We start from the raw sequence: 13,028 nt of genomic DNA, 5'->3' as shown, positions 1-13,028 counted from the left end.
ATTTCCTGGTTTATGACGTCCTTGACATGCACCGCATATTTGAGCCCAGGTGCCTGGATGCGTTCCCAAACCTGAAAGACTTCATTTCTCGTTTTGAGGTGATTCCCTTGAACCCCTTGTATTTACATCTTTCTTCTCTTTCTTATTTCCCCTGATTTCCTAGTTGGAACTACAGTGAGGAATAGCATTTATGGAGAATCTTGTTTACCAGAATCTCTGCTCAGTTACTGATGTGTATTGTGTCACATTTAATCTTTATAACATTCCTACATGTGCAACAATTGTCGTCTCCATTTTACAGAGAAGGAATTAAGCTGAAAGGATAAGTAATTTCTGAAGGTCACACAACCAGTACAGGCTGTGCTGGGCTCCCAGTCAGACCGTCTGGCTTCTACGGGCAGCAGTCGGTGCCTCTCCGTTTCCTGTGCTGAAATGAAAAGCTCAGGTCCTTTTATTGTCTGGGTTCACAGTTCTGGAAAGTGTGTAGGAAGCAGAATATTCAGGAGATGGTATGCAGCTGGCATTAGTAGAATGGGACACAGTAGGATTGATATCAAGTACTAAAAACAGAGACAGTATATTCTCCTGATCTCCAAAGGGCTCTGCAGCAATTGAGCCTCCACCTGTTGTTCTGAGATTGTCAGATCTGCAGTTGGTGCTGGGATTTGAGTACGTACAGAGGAGTCCTGTGCAAGGATTTCATCTTGACACCTCGTGTGGTGGGCAGTTCCTTCACGCCTCATCTCCAGTCCCTTTTTCCTTCCTGTTATCCCAGTTTCCATCCCAGAGATGCAATAGTACATCACTTTAAGTCACATTCACTGATCTGATCCTCTCCCCTGTAGGAGACACTGTGTCAGGCACAAGTGGGATGCAGAAGTCATGCAGTCCTGGCGCCCAGCCTCTTGGGCTCAGTGCAGCTGGGGAACTATAGGAACCCTCAGCTGTGTGGTGTGGGTGGAGCCACCTTGGTTCTGGAGGGGCACAGCCTGACCTCACCTCCCAGCTCATCATTGACCCAACTGGAGAGCAGCAGAGTCTGCTTTGTGACAGATATGGGAATTTGAAGCTCTCTTCCAATAGGTTTTTTGGCCTACAATCTGTTTTGTATTCCTCCTCCCCATACTGAAATTTGCTTTCTCAGCTAGTTCTCATCAGCTCTGGTTTTTGTCCAAGGCTTGTTGCCTTGAGAATTTTGCAAGAGCTGGGGTGACTGCCCAGCAGGGAGGATGGGGACAGATGTGGCCTGCAGTGTGGCCTGTTGGGCCCTGGGCTGTGGGGCACAGGCAGCCCTAGATCTGGGAGTCCTGGGCACTCTTGGGCACTGTCTGTCTTGGGAAAGTGGTGCACAGGTACACCTGAGTGTCTCACTGTCTGGTTGGCTGTCTCAGGACTGAGGATGATGTAGGTTGAGGCCAAGTGAGAGTGGACTTGGGTCCCATGCGAGGCAGTTGGTCTGTGTCTTTTAAGTGGAATAATTAGAGTCTGGCCTGAGCCAGTCTTGCTGCTCCACACCCTCCTACCAGGTTTCATCCATGTTTTGCTGAGTCATTGGGTGAAATGTGGTCTCTTCTTTATGTTGCCTGGCCGCTTTCTGAGCCCTTTAGCTTTGCTAGGCGTTCATCCCTCTGTGGGCAAACCGTGTGAAGTAGGAGCCTTTTCTGAGGCAGAGATGATTTTTTGCTTGATGAGAGGAACAAATACTCCTATGATGAGATGTCAGTGGAGAAACATTTGACACCACTTAAGAGCAGTGAGTTTTGACTTTATTTGGAGACCTTCAATTTTGTTTGGAACCCAGGAGACAGCTTCTCATAGAGCTCTGAAGATGTTGGCTAGAAGACAGTAGGTATATGAATTTTTGGCTGGGACATGCATATAGTCAAGCATGCATCTTGGTAAAAGATTAATGCGAATTATTGAAAAACAAACATCTCAAGTTAACGATCTTAGTGCTTTTCTCTGTGTAGGAAGATGGATAAATCTGGAGTCATGAAAATTCTTTTTTTGAGATGCATCCTAACTCTCTGGGGTCCCCATGTCTAAAACACAGAATGTTTCATCCTGGTTTTCTTCATCCTGAAATCTCCTCAGGGTGGCTTGTCTGTGGTTGACTGCGGTAGATTGAAGCTTACCCCTTTCTGTAACCAGTTAGGAGGGAATGTCTTCAGGCTTTTTACTGTTCATGGAAACGATGTAAGATTTGCATTCATTCTTTTATTTTCATAAATTTTTAAAAGTTATTTATTTATTTTTGGCTGGGCTGGGTCTTCGTTGCTGGGCCTGGGCTTTCTCTAGTTGCAGGGAGCTCGGTCTACTTTCTAGTTGCGGTGCTCCCGCTTGTAATGCAGTGGCCTTTCTTGTTGCGGAGCAGTGGTCTCTAGGCACTTGAGGTGCAGTAGCTGTCGCTCTGAGGCTCTAGAGCATAGGCTCAGTTGCCCCGGGGCATGTGAAATCTTCCCAGACCAGGGATTGTACCCATGTCCCCTGTTTTGGCATGCAGATTCTCAACCACTGGGCCGCCAGGGAAGTCCTTCATTCTTGACAAGTCCTTTAAAAGGCTGTAAATTAGATTTTGGGTGAAGGAGCCTTTCCAATTGTTTGAGTTTAAAAACACCTCTTTTCTGTTGTTTTTCCCTTTGGTGTTAGAGTCTATCTTGTTAAGTTAATCAGGCTTAGTTTCAGGTCATTTGTGCTATATTTACATATCTGACATGAAGAGATTTTTAAAATGTATAATTTTTTGGCTACATTGGGTGTTGGTTGTGTCATGTGGGATCTTCCGTTGTGGCATCAGGCTTCTTCTGCTTGTGGTGCTTGGGCTCCAGAGCACATGGGATCAGTAGGTGTGGTGTGCAGGTTTAGTTGCCCCAGGGCATATGGGATGTTAGTTCCTTGACCAGGGATTGAACTGCCTTCACTGCACTGGAAGGCAGATTCCTAACAACAGGACCGCCAGGAAAGTCCCCTGATATGTGGAGATTTGTAAGACAAACACAATTGCTTTCAATTCCCTGAAGAACTAGGCTGCTACCTAAATGATATCAAAAGATTGATTTGGCCAACTACATTTTTTTTTAATTTTGTTTTTTATATCAGTAGGTAAGTTTCCAACTAAACTGGAAATCAAAAGATTTCTATATTCTAGAACTTTAGGGATCAGTGTATCATGTCTTCAGATGTTTGCAGAAGGCCCTCTTTCTGAGTGCACAAGTCAGACTCAGACCAGTTTACCCTTGGTCAAAAACAAAACCAACCAACCAAACAAAACCCCCAAACCAAACTCTAGTATTGCTTTTATTAGGCCCTGAATATTAGATTGCAATTTTAACCTTATGGTGTGTGGGCTCAGGTAAGCCTGGTGGTTTCCTCTGTTATATTTAATTGACATTGCCTGAGAGGCAGATTATATGCCCTGTCTTATGCCAGGCAGGGGCGCATTCCCCAGTGAGACATGTTTGTATATCCCCACAGTATAATCAGGTAAAAGAGATATAACCATCTTACATGAAGCCTGTTCAAATAAACCACTTTTTAGCATGTTACTGAGCCCAAGTTTAGTCTGCTTGCTGCACAATGGGCCAATCATCTGAGAGATGAGGTGCAGACTGAGAAGCTGGCAGACTAACGTCTCAAATAACCATCTTATCAGGGTCTGGATGCCAGGCTCTTTTATAGAGCAGAGAAGTGGGAGGTGAGGAAGTAAAGTGAAAAGGTCATTAATCTTGCAAACATCTCTGGGAACTGCCAGCCTCGGGGAGGGGATATGTTCATTTTTTCCTTCCTGTAGCCATCCACAGGTGGACAGGTTCCTGAACAAGAGCACTCTGGCTTAACATTCAGGCATAGGGGCAGGGTTCCCCAAGGCAGGCCATTATGGATGGAGGGTATCCTTGTAGTGAACAAAAGCAATGGGAAGCAAAGTTTAAAGTAAAAGAAACAGATCTGGCCTTCTCTGTTGGTAGAGTGGATAAGAATCTGCCTGCCAATGCAGGGGACGTGGGTTCAATCCTTGTTCAGGGAAGTTTCCACATGATGCAGAGCAACTAAGCCTGCACCACAACTAGTGAGCCTGGCTCTAGGGCCTGAAAGCCACAGCTACTAGTCTATGTGCTGCCACTGCCTCCTGAAGCCCATGCACCTAGAGTCTGTGCACCACAACAAAGGAAGCTCCTGCAAGGAGAAGACTGTGCATCATAAGGAAGAGCAGCCCTCACTGGCTGGAACCAGAGGAAGCCCAGGCTCATAGTGAAGACCCAGTGCAGCCAAAAAAAAAAAGATACAAACCTTAAAAAAAAAAAAGGAAACAGATCCAACATGGAGGCAGATTTTGTTCTTCCCCTTAACAAATAAACTTTCATCTGAATTCTATCAACTATTAATATTTTACCTTTAACCAAAGCCCTTGTAAGGATCCTGTTAACAAGTCTTGGTCTTACAAGGACTCCCAGAAACTTTCCTTTTTATTCCCTGGCCATTTTACCCAGTTCTGTCCCCAGTGAGGGGTTGAGCCAAGGGACCCAGGCTTTTTTTGTCAGTCTTTATTGGATTGTTTGGCATATTGCCCTGAACAATTGCTGGTGAATTTTTCTACTTTCTTGCCTTTAAATTTTTCCTACACTGGGGTAAATAGAGTGGATTTGTTTGGGTCTCTTTAACATTTACGGGGACTGATAAGGCGTCTTTTTGGCCCATCCAAAACATCTATTTTGGTACTGCTGTATCAAAATGTTTAATTTCATGCCATCAAATTCTCTTTCATTTATCATACCTCTTAATAGGTGTCTAAATATTTTCATCCTATTGGGACCAGTCCCTTCAAAATTTCTAGTTTGTAGGAAGAATTCACTTGACTTTCCCCTCAGCTTTTAAGTATTCCCTTGTTAATTAACCTAATTAACTTTAGTTATTCTTTTGTTTTTATTAGCATCTGTAAGATCCATTGAGGGGAAGCTGAGACCATAAATAAAACTCTAGGAACAATTTTTGTTGGTTGGTTGGTTGGGTTGAAACTAAGGAAGTTTCTTAAGGTTAGCCACCATTATATATCAGTGTATCCACGCTTTAGTTTGATTTTTCCATAAGGACCAGCTAAACATCTGTTTTCAATGAGAGATCTCTAAAAATTTACCAATTTAGCAGGTTTTCCAGTTTAAAGGATCCATTGTTAGAATTCTTAGTTATGATTCAAACCAATAAGAGGCAGGAGGAATCCCAAGACAGTGCAAGGGATGCAGCCTTCTCAGGAGCCAAGAAGTTCACCCACAAGTATAGTCTAAGAAAGTAAAGGCCTTTGTTGTACAGGGAGACACAAGGAGCGTTGAAAAGACAAAGACCCTTTATGGACTGGGACCCCTAATGACACATTCACCTAATGCTAGCAAAGCTGGACAAAAAGACTCTTGGAATCACAGTCTATGCAGCTTGCTGCCAACCATACACTGTATGTGTACCTTCACGATTAGAGAGACTAAGCTTTCAAAGTGCACCAGAAGATGCCTAAGAAGATGAGGTAGAACTTTTATGTCTCAAAGCTACAGGGAGATGATGCAAGTTCTTCCTAGAAGGACTTTTGTTTCCTTATGGTCAGCATTTGAAAACAAAACTTTTTTTGGGCAAAGTAATCACAATTTTACCAGGCCTTCTAAATCATTCAGTCTGTTTGATCTTAAAACCCATTCCTCTAGCTGTGTACACACAAAAAACCCTAAGTTTGAGTGTCAAAGAACCCTTTTTGACCATTTTTAGGATGAGATCTCCTTTGGTATAGTTGCATCAATTAGGTAAGTATTTGCAAGTATAAACTCCATACGTAATGTACCTGAACCTGCTGTAGTGTCAGTCTTAGGTTGGCAATCTGTCACCCCTCTTTCTTAGGTTTATAAAGCTTTGTTTCCCATTTCACAGTATGCTTGTCAGGATAAATTTCTTTTGATAAGTGTGTGTGGTGGGCTCTTCTGCTATTTGTGAGCTGAACTCTCCTCGTTGTCACCCTGTAGTCATTTCAGGTCTTTGATATGTCTCAGACAGTCTGAAAACATTGTGGGCACTGGGAACACAGGTTGGCCAAACCTTTTGTGTGTGTGTCCCTGGATGAGCAAGTTTCTTTAAAAAGTGGGATTCCCTATGGGATTGCTGTGTGGTATGAGGACTTGCCTCCACCACTCCTGCAAGTTTCTCAATTGCCTGAAAAAGCTTTGCTTGGCTAGGAGGAGCTCTGTCCCTTATCTATGGAGCTAAGAGATCTCATGTGGTATCTACACTATATTCCAGCCAACTCTGGTAAATTAGTCAGTCCAAGAAAGGACACCACGCAGTCCCTGACCTACGCACCCAACCTGAACCTTCCCAGTGTCTCAGCTGGGTACTTTCTCAGTATCTCTAAAATGAGATGACAGGAAGCTTTTTCATATACCACCAAAGAAAACTCAGGATTGTCAACCAAGATGGTAAATGTGAGATCATGAGAGATTCACCTAAATTCATATGATCACGTACAGAGGTAGACCGGCCCAAGGGGCCTTGCTGGTACCAAGGCTCCAGCTCCTTGTAAGGTTCCAATACCAGTAAGAAGTCTCATTTGAACTCCTTTGTGGTCCCTATAACTGTCCACTGGAAAGAAAGCCCACACAATGTAAGAGCAGTGAGTTTCCCTTTTATTTGGAGACCTGTATGCTAGGAGACACCCTCTGAGATATCTCAGATATCTCTGGGAAACTGCTTTCAGGAGGTAGAGGAGGAGGTCTGGAAAATTGGAGTAATCAATTATACATCTTGGTAAAGATTACTGCTAATCACCAAAAGCTAGGGATCTCAAGTTACTGATTTTAGTGCTTTACTCTGCATAGAAAACTATACAGATCTAGGTTGATTATAGAGTGCTTCTTTAGATGCATCTTAACTGTCTAAGGACTGTGTATCCAAACCAGAGAATGTTTCATCTGTTGTTCTCCCATCCTGACTTCCCCTACGGGCACACTGTTGGTGGGCAACTGCCAGGACTGGTCACTTAACTGTGTGTATAAGCGGATGATGAGTGAGTCTCCTTGTTTTTTCTCCAGCTATGAGGAGGGGGGTGCAGCAGAGAGACCTCAGAATTGAGAGGGAGAGCAAGCAGGCTGCATTCTAGCCATATTACTTATGTGCAGTGTGAGCATGAGGGAGGTGCTTATCTTCTGTGTGCCTCAGTTTCCCATCTGATAAATGGTCTCAGTAGAACCCATCTTGCAGGGGAGTCATTTAGGGATTCTGAACCTATGTCATCATCTCCAGCAACAGGCACTGGGTGGAGTCTCCAAATGTCCTGTTTTATCAAGATATCACTTGAATTACAGATAATTGGAAGGGTTACCTTTCCAGAGTTGGGGACACCAGGAGGATGGTATTTTGTCCCAGTATTTGACTCCACGTGGAAGGGCTATATCTAGGTTCCAAACTTAGGGACACCTGCATGAACCGTAGTGGGGCAGCAGACCTGAAGCCTGACCTTTTTCCCACCCTCAGGGCCTGAAGAAGGTCTCTGCCTACATGAAGTCCAGCCGCTTCCTCCCAGGCCCTCTGTTCCTGAAGCTTGCCGTGTGGGGCAACAAGTAGTGCCCGCAGCCAGGAGATGGGCGTGAGCAGCCAGTGCCCTGGAGACCAAGTGGACCTCCTGCCCGCGGAACATCTGTCTTTTTGTTTCTCCTTCTGTTCACTCTAGATGCTTCCTTGGCCCCCTTATCTCCCTCCCACCCCCCCTTTCCATCCATCCTTTAATTCAGTTTCCCACTTTTTTCTTCATTTATTTTTTTTTTTTTAGTAAAGGTCCTCCCCCACCGCACATTATCCCTCCTGCACTAAAGCCACCCAGACTATCCTTCGCTTCCATAGTTGCTTCTGCAGTGAGGAGCCCAGCCAGATCCCTGGCCCACGGGGCTCTGCTCTGAGCTCCCAGCATTGCCCTGAAGACCAGACCTGGCCTGGTGTGAAGTCTGTGCTTCCCAGTGTGGTTCCTGCCCCGCCTGTCTGATCCCCAGTAAAGCCTTCTCACACCTGCTGTGTCCTGTCTTATTCTCTCAGGGCTTCCTGGAGTCATGACCAACTATGTTGGGTGTGTGGTGGTGTCCATTTTCCCTTCTCTTGTGCTCTGCAGGGCTGCATGGATGGGCGTGTGTGTGTGTGTGTGGTGGGAGGTTGGGCACAGGTGGGATTATACAATTGCTTGTTCATTTCTCTCTCCACTTCATGCACCTCTATTTCTTAGCATGAGGTGTCTACAGAAGGGGGCCCCTTCTGTGCCTGGTTCGCTCTTTAATTCAGCATTCATGGGCTGCCTCCTTTCAGCTTGTAGTACTCTGTGTCATGGTTCAGGGGGCTCTTGGGTGCTGGGGAGGTCTGAGTAGTCTACTGATGGTGTGGGATCCTGGTGGATTCACTTCTGTCACCTTCTGGAAGTTTTCTCTGCTTTAGATACTCTCCATCTGTGTTGTTACAACATATATCAATAAAATTTGCTTCCAGTGTATTATAATCATTGTTTTACTTGTTTCTTCTCTAACTTGGTCATAAAGACATTGAGGAGAGAATCCATTTCTTATTTGACTTTATATCTCACAACTATTATACTGCCTTGCACACAGTAAACGTTCAATAACAGTTGGAAACGTGAAAGAAGTATCTCTAGTTAAAACCCTGGGAAACTCTACAGGCATTTTATGGATTTAGAGCTCTGCATATAGGTGCCTAGGTTCCAGGTGGTACTAGTGGTAAAGAACCCACCTGCCAGTGCCGAAGATGTAAGAGATGCAGGGTTCGATCCTTGGGTGGGGAAGATCCGCTGGAGGAGGGCATGGCAACCCACTTCAGTATCAGTGCCTGGGAATCCCATGGACAGAGGAGCCTAGCAGGCTACAGTCCATGGAATTGCAGAGTCAGACTCAGCTGAAGTGACTCAGCACTATACAGTTTCTTGAGCCACTTAAAATAAAGAACGAACATCAGAAGATTTGAAACCTATAGGTCTACGGGAAAGCCATTAGGTCTCCCTAAGTAGTGGGCTGTAGCTGGCCCTTGGATAACTTGACCTGAAATGAGCAGGGCTAGTGTGTGGACCAAAGTGTAGGCACTCTGTGCAGTCAGGAGGGAGAATGCCATTTGAGGTAAAGTGTAGGCCTCATCTGATAACAATATGATTGGCAGGTCCTTCAAAGAGTGGATGGATGGTGGAGTTGGGCTTGTTATAGCACAGCCTCAAGTCTTGACTTGGCCTCAAGTCATAGCCCTCAGGTGCTTTGGAGAAGAGTCTTGGGTATTTGGGTGGTCATTTCTTGTAGTTATTAAGCAAAAAATATTAAGCAAATATAGTAATAATGTGAAGTAAATGATTTTTTAAAATAAATGTTTATTTCAAAAAGTAAAACTGCTAACATAAAAAAGTCCAGTAAACTAATAGTTAATGAAACTTATAAGTCAGTAAATATTTTTGGTTTGCAAGCCATGTGGTCTCCGTCATCACAATTGTTCACCTTTATAAATATAGTGTGAAAGCAGCCATGGGACATACATAAATGAATGGATGGCACTGTATTTCAACAGAACCTCAAAAACAGGTGAACTTATTTCTCTGACTGCAGATTTATATGCTCAAATTGAAAGGGCATAGCTAGTGTGGGAGGGAGGGTTAAGAGAGAGGGGACATATGTATCCCTATGGCTGATTCATGTTGATTATATGACAGAAATCAACACAATATTATAAAGCAATTATCCTTCAAATAAATAATAAATAACTATCTAAAAACTTAAATCTTAGACTCAGAAGCGGTGACCATCCAAAAAACCTAAAGAACAAAACGATTCAATCCTTTTTAAAAAATGAGGCAATATGAGATAATGAAGACAGTGGCAAATAAAGTTTGAACACATTTGTTTAAATCTGAAAAATTTTTTCTTAACATTTCTTGTTTTCCATACTTTTCATCTTAAACTTGGTTCCTTTTGTAAATTCTTGCAATCCTAGTTTGCATTTTGTTTTCAAAATGTTATAAGCAAGTGGAAAATGTTTGTCTCATATATAATTGGTCAGTATCTTGTCTGTCAGGAAGCATTTAACAGGAGGCTTCCTGTGTGCTGTTTTGGGTCTGTCATGAATCCTCGGGTCTGTCATGAATCCTCTGTCCCTTATTACTTTCTGAATATTCAGGAATTAAGTGGAGCAGGAAGCTACTCCTGGGGGCTGAAGTATGCATGCATTTCCATACAGTGATAAGCAACTATTTATGACCCTCTTCTTTTTTATGAACCATAGGGTAAAAGTGATTATTTACAACTCTCTCTCTTTCATATGGATGACCTCATGTTTCCTTGATAACTTGTAAGTTTTGATTTTATCTCTGCTGAAAATAGCTGCCTTGTAAGACAGTATAAATACTCACACAATGTTGAATAAAGCAGCTCTGCTCCATCAGAGCTTTGGTCCCCGTGTCTTGCTTTCTCTCCCCACCCCTCTGTCCCTCTCTCTCTCTCTCTCTCTTTTTCAGGCTGATACCCTGGAGTGCAGAGGCCCTCTGGGTTCACTTTCCTGCTGGGCTTCCTTCCCCGCCTCGAGAGGGCGCCTGAGGCCTTCATGAACAGAGCAAGCCCCATGGAAGGGTTTTATTGGCTTTCTGCTTAAACCAAGGAATATCAGCCTCTTTGTCTCTCCTTTACTTTCTTATTGGTCGACTCCGGACCACCAGGTTCCGGTCCATTAAAGGACCTCAACATTTGTCAATGGTTATTTCTACTGTCTTATTTTAAGATTAAAAAATGTTCTAAAGTTACACAGACAACACTTACAAACTCAAAAAAAAAACTTGAGCAAGATGAAGACACATTTAGATTCTACTGTTTGTATTTATGATACTGTTAGCTTGTGTTATGAGGCTATTTCGTACAGAAACACTGTTAATTCACTGAGAATTCAGAAGGTCAGAAGTAGAGCTGGAGGGAATTATGGAAGACCACACAGAAGAAAGACCACAGGCTAGACTTCTCAACTGGATACTGGACACTGTATGTTTCTATGTCTTGCACAATGTTCTCTAAAATAGGTAGAACCTGTCAACATTACAGTCAAGAGAGAGAGCACATGTAAACCCAGAAGACGTGACCACACTGACATTGAATATCAGCGAGGCAACCACTGACTGCATCAGGCCCTTCAGCCCCCTCTCCAGGTTCCCGAGTCCCCCTGCCCCCTACTGCCTTCCACACACCCACTGCCCCCACCGGTGGGACCCCTGAATCTGGAGGCTGAGTCTGAGAGTCTGCTCAGCCAGCCCTCCTCCTCCTCTTGCAGAACTGACCTCTTCCTCCTGACCCCATCCTCCTGATGGGCTGCCTGTGCTTGGAACCCATCCCTGTGTCCCCAGTTCCTTGTCCCAGCAGGCACGGCCTCTTTCTGCTGCCTTCAACCTCCCTCCCTCTCAGTGACCCCTTGGTGATTGAACACTGAAAATCTCTTCCATACTTAAAAATTCCTCCCTGTATTTCCCAGATGACTTCCAGCCTTTATTACCCAGGATGGTCTTACTTATGGTGCTGCTATACGTCAGGATCATAGTGATTGCTTTTTCATAATGGAAAATGATAAATGGATGAATTAGATTGCATTATGTTACAGCATCTGCTTTACCTATTTTAAACATTACTATTGTGCTTAATGTAGCTTTGGAAAATCATTTTCTCAGTGAAATCTAGTGGTGTTTCTGTCAGTTCAAGATGTAGAAAGGTCAGAATCATAATTCTTCATTATGTTATGAAATGTGTAACTGTTGTGAAAGTCAGTGCTTTTGGTGACCATAGTCACCATCACTTTCTTGTGGGCAAAAGGACAAGAGAATCCACTTGACCCTGAGCCACATCCTGAGTCTGGACCCAGAACTGAGCCATGAGGACAGGCAAGGAGGGAATGGCTGGGACCATCCGTAGAGGGACTGAGCTCCGCTGGTCTCTGCTGACACACTCTCTCTGCTTCCAAATTTAGCAGAGATGTGCAAACTCTAAGTCTGTGATTTAACAGGGATTTGAGAAGGAAATGGCAACCCACTCCAATATTGTTGCATGGAGAATCCCAGGGACAGAGGAGCCTGGTGGGCTGCCGTCTATGGGGTCGTGCAGAGTTGGACACGACTGAAGCGACTTAGCAGCAGCAGCAGCAGAAAAAGTCTATCTGTCTTCCAAGCCCCACTCCATACTATCCCATGGTGATTTGAATCTTCTTGGAACAATGGTTCATGCCTTTCTATCTACAAAGTGTTGTGCTGTGCTGTGCTTAGTTATGTTCGACTCTTTGGGACCCCATGGACTGTAGTCCGCCAGGCTTCTCTGTCCTTGAGATTGCCCAGGCAAGAATATTAGAGTGGGTTGCCATTTCCTCCTCTAGGGGATCTTCCAAACCCAGAGATCAAAACCATGGCTCCTGAGTCACCTTCACTGCAGGCATATTGTTTACCACTGAGCCACTTGGGAAGCTCTGTTTTTAAACATATATTTTTGTAGTATACCAACTTTGTGTTTTTGGAGAAAGATGTGGCAATCCACTGCAGTATTCTTGCCTGGAGTATCCCATGGAAAGAGAGCCTGGTGGGCTTGTTGCAGGAAAGGGGACCCCTTCCAGGGCCTGAAACTGGGCTCTTGTCTAACACTCGGAAAAGAATTGTCCGAGGAGACGTGCTGACAAAGCAAGAGATTTTATTGGGAAAGGGCACCCGGGTGGAGAGCAGTAGTAACGGAACCCAGGAGAACAGCTCTGCTGTGTGGCTCACAGTCTTGTGTTTTTTGGTGATGGGATAAGCTTCCGGGTGGTCTTTGGCCAATCATTCTAATTCAGAGTCTTTCCTGGTGGCACACGCATCGTTCACCCAAGATGGATGCTAGTGAAAGGGATTCTGGGAACTGGACGGACACGCAGTGTCTCCTTTCGACCTTTCCTGAACTCTTCCAGTTGGTGGTGGCTTATTAGTTCTGTATTCCTTATCAGGATCTCCTGTCATAAAACAACTCATGCAT

At 44.3% G+C, this 13,028-nt stretch overlaps 1 long non-coding RNA gene across 1 annotated transcript; it reads left to right on the top strand.

The window, feature by feature from the left end:
- On the top strand, positions 1–8,035 carry LOC120859187. The gene is made up of 2 exons (XR_005720045.1): positions 1–98; positions 7,504–8,035. It is a non-coding gene; the product is annotated as an uncharacterized LOC120859187 (long non-coding RNA).
- The last annotated feature ends 4,993 nt before the right edge of the window (positions 8,036–13,028 follow it).

This window comes from Oryx dammah, unplaced genomic scaffold (assembly GCF_014754425.2).
Source record: "Oryx dammah isolate SB20612 unplaced genomic scaffold, SCBI_Odam_1.1 HiC_scaffold_148, whole genome shotgun sequence".
Lineage (NCBI taxonomy): Eukaryota > Metazoa > Chordata > Mammalia > Artiodactyla > Bovidae > Oryx > Oryx dammah.
Note: the sequence above shows the minus strand (reverse complement) of the source record. Positions and strands in the feature narration are given on the sequence as shown.